The sequence below is a fragment of the Coffea eugenioides genome, unplaced genomic scaffold (assembly GCF_003713205.1).
Source record: "Coffea eugenioides isolate CCC68of unplaced genomic scaffold, Ceug_1.0 ScVebR1_1063;HRSCAF=1853, whole genome shotgun sequence".
Taxonomy (NCBI): Eukaryota; Viridiplantae; Streptophyta; class Magnoliopsida; order Gentianales; family Rubiaceae; genus Coffea; species Coffea eugenioides.
Genome location: NW_020861436.1, coordinates 34,015 through 43,025, shown reverse-complemented (window position 1 = coordinate 43,025; position 9,011 = coordinate 34,015). Strand labels below are relative to the sequence as shown.

The 9,011-nt window shown below is 36.9% G+C and overlaps 1 non-coding gene across 1 annotated transcript; it reads right to left on the bottom strand.

The window, feature by feature from the left end:
- Positions 1-341: 341 nt before the first annotated feature.
- On the bottom strand, positions 342-448 carry LOC113754802. The gene has a single exon (XR_003465388.1). It is a non-coding gene; the product is annotated as a small nucleolar RNA R71 (small nucleolar RNA).
- Positions 449-9,011: the final 8,563 nt, after the last annotated feature.

The window sequence follows — 9,011 nt, the reverse complement described above, 5'->3', positions numbered from 1 at the left end:
TACCGGGAACACAAGGATCTCAAACAAGCATAGTAAGGCCTACGGTAAATGCTAACAATTTTGAGATTAAACCATCACTTATCCAAATGGTTCAACAATCTCAATTTGGAGGTAATGCAGTAGAAGATCCTAATACACACTTAGCTACATTCTTGGAAATTTGTGATACAATTAAAATGAATGGAGTTAGTGATGATGCTATAAGACTAAGGTTGTTCCCATTTTCATTGAGAGATAAGGCCAAACTTTGGCTACACTCTCATGCTCCTAATACTTTCACTGGATGGGATGAACTATCAAGAGCATTCTTAAATAAGTATTTTCCACCAGGTAAGACTGCTAAGTTTAGAATGGATATCACTGGTTTTAGTCAAATGGAAGGAGAATCATTATATGAAGCATGGGAAAGGTTTAGAGATTTGCTTCGGAAATGTCCACATCATGGACTGCCGGAATGGTTAATCATACAAACCTTTTATAATGGTTTATCTTTCTCCACTAAAACTATTATTGATGCAGCCGCAGGTGGAGCTTTAATGGGTAAATCACCCCAAGAGGCTCATAATTTGATAGAAGAAATGGCAGCAAATAACTACCAATGGGCCAATGAGAGAGGTAATACAAGACGTCACGCAGGTATGATCGAAATGGACACTCTCAATATGTTGAGTGCTCAAATGAATAATGTAATGAAATTGCTAAGTAAACAAGGTGGAGCTGGTCCAAGTTCATCTAATGCACATGTAGCATGTTGTTCTATATGTGGAGGTGAACATGATACTAATGAGTGTGTTGATTCTGAGCAGGTACAATTTGTCAATAATTACAACCGAAATGCTCCAAATAATCCCTACTCGAATACTTACAATCCGGGGTGGAGAAATCATCCAAACTTTGGATGGAAAGATCAAGGCAATCAACAAAGGCCAACCAATCCGCCGGGATTTCAACCAAGGCAACCCCAGGCTGAAACTAAACCAAGTTGGGAGATCGCGGTGGAAAAACTTGCTAAGGTGACTTCGGATAGATTCGAGCGAGTTGAGGGGCGGTTGGACCAATTAGCTGGGATGTACAGAAACTTGGAGGTTCAAATTGGTCAAATTGCCAATGTGATCAACAATAGAAACCCTGGTGAATTACCAAGTAAAACCGAAGTGAATCCGAGAGAGCATGTCAATGCAATCATTCTTAGAAGCGGTAAAACGGTTGAGGGATTCGATTTTGAAAATTCAGGTGGTGAAAAAGACAAGAAGCAAGCAATTGAAGGGGAGCAAGAAAGTCAAAATGATCATGTTATCATTGATATTGATGCACTTCATCCCAAATTAAATTCTAATGTGATACCTTTTCCTCACAGATTGAAGAAAGATGGACATGATCGGGAGTTTGAAAAGTTCTTCAAAATGTTTAAACAATTGCACATTAACATTCCTTTCATTGATGCTATAACACAGATTCCCTCTTATGCACGTTTCTTGAAAGACATCATGTCAAAGAAGAGGAAAATTGTAGATAATGAGATGATAGCATTAACGGAAGAGTGTAGTGCATTGATTAAGAATAAACTCCCTCCTAAATTGAAAGATCCGGGAAGTTTTTCTATTCCTTGCACTATTGGTCAATTGCATTTTTCTAATGCTTTATGTGATTTAGGTGCAAGTGTGTCACTTATGCCGTTATCGGTTGCCCGGAGATTGGGACTTCAAGAGCTAAAAGCTACCAATATTATATTGCAATTGGCGGATCGGTCAATCACACATCCCATGGGTATTTTGGAAAATGTACTCATAAAGGTAAGACAATCTATAATACCTGTGGATTTTGTTGTCTTAGATATTGAAGAAGATGTGAGAATGCCAATTATTCTAGGACGACCGTTTTTAGCCACTGCACGAACTATAATTGATGTAGAAAAAGGTAAGCTTATATTACGGGTTAATGGTGAGGAATTGGAATTCAATTTGGATAATAAAGAAGGGAGTATAGAGCCTACTGCTCTTGTTTCTAATATGCCATATGATGAAAAGGTTAACCAAGAAAGGACCGAAGAAGTTAAATTTATAAATGTCCTTGGTACTAACTTTCATGGTGTAGGAACAAAGGAGGAGAAGATAAGGATGGAAGTTGGCTTAATAAATTCGCCATTCCATGAAGAAAATGCTGAAAAGTTGAGCCAATTCAGAAAAGACAAGCAAAATCCACTCCAAGGTGAAGTTGAGCCTCTCTATGACAAGTCTAATATTCCTCCTTGGCATTTGAGGAAATTGGACTATGAAGATCAATGCATGGTTCACCACATGGTGGATTGGCTCGGGAGTTTCGACCCATGGGGAGAAAATCGCTTCCTAATGCTCTAAAGTGATTCAACTCTTTCAGTCGAGCCAACGACTATAAACAAAAGCGCTAATTGGGAGGCAACCCAATGTTTATGTTATTTGTGTTAAATTTTTGTGATTTTTAGACTTGAATAAGTGTTTTAGTTAATTTGTTGTTTTTGTGTGATAGGGTTGGCAAATGGAAGCAAGAATGACCATTTGAGGTGAAAAGGGCAAACTTTGATCAAGCAACTCAACCCCTCGATTTGCATTAAAGGTACTATGCCAAGAGGAAGAAGAGCGGTACTTTCATCCTCTAGTAGTGAGGAGAGGGAGGTTAATGAAGAGATGGAGGTGACTGAAGAGGAGAATTCACCTTCTCCTCCACCAATTAACTGTCGACCTGGTGAGGGCACCTCCCGTGGAGCGGGAAGATCGGTATTTGACAGTGCTAGGTTCAACACTCGCAGGAATCAGGAGTGGCATGAGGCGCGTGCTAATTTGGAGTTTTTGTTTGAGATGCACGTCAGTCCACCAGTTGAGATGATGTACAACATCTCAGAAGCTTTTGCTCAGCTAGGATGGGCTCCGATTCTCACCCTTCCAAACCATTACTACCCAGACCTGGTGCGCGAGTTTTACGCCAACATTGAAAGTAAGGCGCGCCATAGTGGAGAAATAATTGAGTCCTGGGTGCGTGGAAGACGAATCATCTTGTCACGGCAAGATTTGGCTGCTATTTTGGGGTGTATGGATGATGGACGTCCAGTAGATTTGAAGAAGGAGTTTGTTCCCCCGAATAGGAGGTGGGATCCATCATTGGCCATGGCTAGGTTTGGTCTCGAGTACCAACCCTTTCGCTCTACAAGGAAGGAGACCATTTTGGCGAATGTCTTCGAACCTCGTCATCGGCTTATCATTTACATGATGGCTCACAATGTCATCCCAAAGAAGACGGGGCACACGGAGGTTCGCAAGAGCGATATCTACTTCTTGGATTACATGTTCCATAACCGGACATCTCCATATGCTCGTATTTCGCTGCCTAATATCATCATTAGCCACATTCGGTCTACGGCGAGGCGTAAGACGACTTCCTTCAAACTATCATTTCCTCGTCTACTGACTTTAATCTTTCCCCGTTTTGAGGTTCAGTTGGAAGGAATGAGGCGGGAGTATGTTCCACCACGTGCTGAGATGACTATCACTACTCTTCGCCGCCTTGGTATTGGCACGGGAGACATTCCACGCCCTGTTCAGGAGCGGAGACAAAAGGCTAGACATGGTCGCGATGGAGCTGGACCATCTACTGCAGCACCACCTCCTCCTCCGCCACAGACCAACTGGCAGCGGCTTTTCGGTCGCTTGGACGACATCGACCATCATTTAGCCCGACTGGATACTCGCCTAGACCACATTGAACATCATCTGGGCGTACATCCACCTCCTGTCAATGATGATGAAGATGACGATGAAGGGGATGATTGAGGCTGCCCCTTTGGCTGGCTTTTCTTTTGTTTGCTTGTTTGCTTGTTATTTTTATCTTTTGTTTGAAAAATGTTAACTTACATTCCTTATTTTGAATATTGGAACTTGTGGCAGTAACTAGTAGATCGTTGCCTGTGGATGGTTGAGCGGTCGATGACTCATGATTCAAGGCTTCACTGGACCGCAGTCATCTCACTTGGGGAGTCACTTGTTCCTTTCTTCTGTTTCTTTTCTTTTCTTTCCCTACACATTGAGGACAATGTGTATTCTAAGTGTGGGGGAAGAAATGTGTGGTACTTGTGATTTTAGTTGTGTTTGATATAATTCTTGTGCTTAAATGGTGTTTCTTGTGGTTGCTGGCAGGGAGATTTAGTCCACTTTTAAGGGGAGACTCTGTCAAAATTTTTCCAAAACCTTATACATATATATGTTATTAACTATAATAAATAAATAAAATTTTGTCACTTATCCTTTTGAAATAAATATATGCGGTTTTGATACTTCTTTTCTCATGAAATTTGGAAATGATTTTTATGTGATTATAATTTTTACATCTATAGGAAAGTATATCTAGTAAAGTGGAGAAAATTATGCCTACATTTTGTATATTTGATGAAAATTCTTCTTTTTATCTAATTTTATAAGATAAGAAATTAATATGGTTAATAAGTGTCATACTCTTCTCATGATTACTCTTAGAGGGAATTTTATTATATATTGTTAAAAGAAAAAAAAAATGGTTATTCTACTCCAATGATTCTCGTACCGAGTAACCGGGGGTTGGCATCTACAAATGTCGACATTCGCGTAAAAAGGTACTTGAATTAAGAGTATGCAAAGCAACTTGAGTATGTGAAATGTTGAGTAACCGGGGATCTGCATCTAAAAATGTTGATCTTCGCGTCAAAAGGCATTTTTCACAACTTAAGTAATATTTAATCCTTAAAATATATATATATATATATATATATATATAAAAGTAAATTAAATCCCTCTTTAAGAAAAATAAGAAGTTGATCATGAGATTAGTTAGCATCTTTATTGACTATAGGAGTTGCTTGCTTGCGAAATTGGATAAAAATAAGAAGTTGAGTTGAATTGGTAAAATTATGGTATACTTGGCTCTTCTTTGCTTGATATTATGAGTACTTGAACTTAATGGAAAGATCACATAAGGGTTATTTACCTTGATTCAAGGAAATGGAGTTGAAATACTACATATGTTTATTTTAAATTTTTGGATCATTGATGGTTGGAATTTTATATTGCTTGAGGACAAGCAATGATTCAAGTGTGGGGGTATTTGATAAGAGTTTATTTTACGTATTTTTAAGTGCATTTTATTAGTTAATTTTGAGTTGATTATTTAGTTTTATAATTAAAATAAAGAGGTTTTTGGTAAAATTATATATTTTTGGTAAAAGTGGATAATATTGCATTTCTATTGATTTTAATAGTAAAAACTTCATTTTTATGCAGGAATAATGAATCAATCACCAAAGGAGGTCAATTGAGGTGAAAAATAGAGATTTGGTGATGAATTCAAGTGGCAACAAGAAGAATGAAGTGAAAAACGTTCAAGTGAGGAAATGCAATACAAGTCAGTTTTGACACTCTTCAGTATTTCGATCATATCTCAGGCTACAAAGCTCCGATTTGGATGATTCTTGAAGCATTGGAAAGCTAACTCAAAGGGCTACAACTTTTGTGTTTTGCACAAAAGCTAGTTCGGCCTTTATGATAGAGAAAATCGCAGATGAAGTAAGGCCAAAGTGAATACGCGAGTACACAAAACGTGACTTGTAACCGCGTTTTGTGTAGGCGCGTTTTATAGCCGAAATTCTGCAATTTGACTCAGCCAATTCTCTTGTGTTCATACCACTTTCCAGCTATAAGATGCAAGGGAATTCGGTGCACATGCTTCAGAAGAAAAAAGGGCAAGAAAAGTGGCTTATTTTCAAGTCAAAAATATTGGTTTTTGACTATGCTAACAAAGTGGAGATTTGGGAATCAAAGGATAGAATTTGACTTGGAAAAATGGAGCTTTTGAGTAGTTTTTATGCAGAGATATGGGGAGAGATCTGAGATCCATTCGTAGCTTAGCTTCTTACAGAAAAACATATTCTCTCTACCTAGGACTTGCAAGGGGCAATTGGGATTTCATCTTGTAATCATCTAAGTTCAAGACAAAGGAGATTTTTGGAAGGCTTCACCATATCTTGGCTAAGACTTTCTTTACTCTGTTTGTATTTGTAATTCATGATGATTTACATTAATGAAGTTATGAGTGTTTTATCATTCATGAGTAGCTAATTTTCTTTATCTAGGGAGTAGATGAAACTTATGGCCAAACGATATGAAGTGATTGTTATTCATTCTTGTTATGTCTTGTATTAACTTATCTACTTGTGTATGTTGGATTACTTGTTGTTGCTTGATCACCAATAGCAGGTTTATAGTTATTTTTATTCATTGAGAAATGGTAAAAATAATGGAATGACACAAGTAGAACTTGAGTAGTATATTCATGAGAATAGAAATACGTTCAAGTGGATGAAATCTGCATTTCATGTGTGAATAAGAACAGATTTAGTATTTACCAAGAGATTAGGAAAAACTAATCTGTTTTAACCCATTATTATCATGAGAATGTGATTTTGGTATTTCTGGAAATGAATCCTTGGTTAAACAAGAGCAGTAACAAGTGTTGAATTAATTCATTTTAGATCTTTTGAGTCATAAGTGGAATCTACATCCCTAGATCTTAATATTTAGTGAATTCTACTCCCCTTGAGATATTGCATTTATCTATTTAAGAATTTTTGTAGTTGAATTAAATTCTGAAGTTTCTGCTCAAATTAATTGTAAGTCTAAATAATAGAGTAAATTAGTATCTAATAATTGTTTTAAATTGCTCCTCGTGGGATCGACCCGATACACATCTCGTACTACAATTGCGACCTGTATACTTGCAGTCCAACGGGTGTAAATTCGGAATTAAACTTGCATTGATAAAAAAATCCCGTCAATGACCTAGAAATTCTTAATTTGATTCTCAAGCCCTCCTCTTTCTTCCTTTTCCCATGTAAGGTTTAAATTATGTAAGAGGCATTTGGTTTTGCTTAATTGAGAAATTTGAGAAATTTGATGAAAGATTTGAAATTTACCCAAATCACTGTCGTTGTTTGGATTGCCTAAGAGGCATTTAATTTTATAATTCATTAATTATCTAAATACATATTCAATGCTAGAATAATTAATAATTTACAAATCCAAATATCTCCTAAATAATCTAAATAATTAGAGGCATTTGAGAGAATTTCAAATCCTTCATTGAATCCCTCAATTCAAATGCAGTCTTAAATAATGAATTTTTACACTGATTTTTTGCCAATGCACTTAAACTCACGTACTCTTTTTTTTGTCCCACCTCTTCTTATATTTTTCCCATTTCCAATTGTCAAATTTAGTATTCAAATTCTGAAACTGACAGTGGAGAGAATCTTAAAAACCCTCTTCTTACCACTGGGCCAATTAAATTGGAAGTACTGTTAGTCTCTCTCATTTTTTTTTGTCAACACTATAATTTCTATTCTATACCTATTCTTACTGTATACTAGGGCGAAGGGGTGGATTCAAAGGGATCAATGGGGAACCTGGATCGTGACTAAACCAGATAGGTGCCTATCCGTCTGTTGGTGAAATTTTCAAAACCTCCTGAAGAAAAATGCAAACCAAGAGATCTACACCCAAGGTGGCTTTAAATTTCTCGGTGGTGGCCAACTAGTAGTTGGTTATATTTTTTACTGTCTCCTGATTGTCTAAAAATTAGGGGTTAAATATAACTAACTTATAGGTGTAAGGAAAAAAAAAATAGTTAAGCTTGAGAAATTAAGTACAGAACTTAAGTTATACGTGTGTAATTGTCAAAATTATATGTCTATTACTTCATTATTTTTCTAAACCTAATTGGAGTAATTATTTATGTAATGATTTACTCAATTGTCAATAACTTTTTCTTGTTTGATTTCTTCAAAATTTGAAGTAAAGACAAAATAGAAGGGAAATTTGAAATTGGAAAATATTAGCTTTCACAAACTGAATGGAAAATGGTTCGAAGTACTGTCCAAAATTTCCCACAGCTATCCCCTTCCTGAACATTGTAGAAAATTTTCAAATAACTAGAGGAGTCCTACAAATTTTAGCATTAGCTTTGTTCTACCCAAATCTTTCAAGTCTATATCACAAATTGAGAACGCCACGAAGAATTTTCAAAGATGTCCATTCATCTATCAGCATAATAAAGAATTTATCCTCGATTAAGTCAAGTCATTTGCTAACATATTTTGGTCTACCCATTCGATAACATTCGACTGTCAGTATCACTTGCACTATACAAAATAAACGTAAAACAAAAAAAAAACCAAAAAAAAAGAATGACAAAAAAAAAAGTAAAGGTAGACAGGCAAAAACCCGAAGCGGATACGGGGCAGTAGCGGTCGTCCTACGACCGCTCCTGAACGGTCTCCTCCCAAGGTCCAACAAATGAACCACAATAAGCCACGTCAGAAAGGCTTCAGTTGACGCATGAACAGGGTAAACACACATTCATGATGTCATGCGCTGTTCATCAACAGGTTACATCACTTTTGTGGGGTTCATCCAAAAGAGAATCCAAACCATTTACTTCCAAAACGGTGGAATTCTCACCTCCCACTGAATTATTCTCTACAACTGGTAAAAGGTTTTCCGAAAGTCCCCTCCACTCAAAATAAGCTATATAAATGGTCACCATCTCACTCGTACTGTTGCTAAATGATCGAGAGTGTGATGCCTGCCGCCCCGATCTTGGCCTTCTGCACTCCATTGTAGAAAGCTCGTAAAATGAGAATAGAGTGCAGAAGGCTCATTTTGTAGCGTTGATATCAATGCGTAGATTGTCATGGCTTTGAACATTTAGATGAACTCAATTATTGGCATGTAACCTTCCACTCTATATAAGAAGCCACATCTTTCTTAGCAGCTTTTCAAGGGGAAGCCCTTAGCTCAGGTGAGAAGAAGATCCTTTATTCTGACACTTTATCAGTAAACTTCCTATTTTGGGATCTGTCACTTTTTTGATTATCGTTATTAACCCTTTTTTCCCTCTTAATTTTGTAGTACACACTTTTTCGGAACAACTGCCACTCACTAGATTCTCATAGTTTG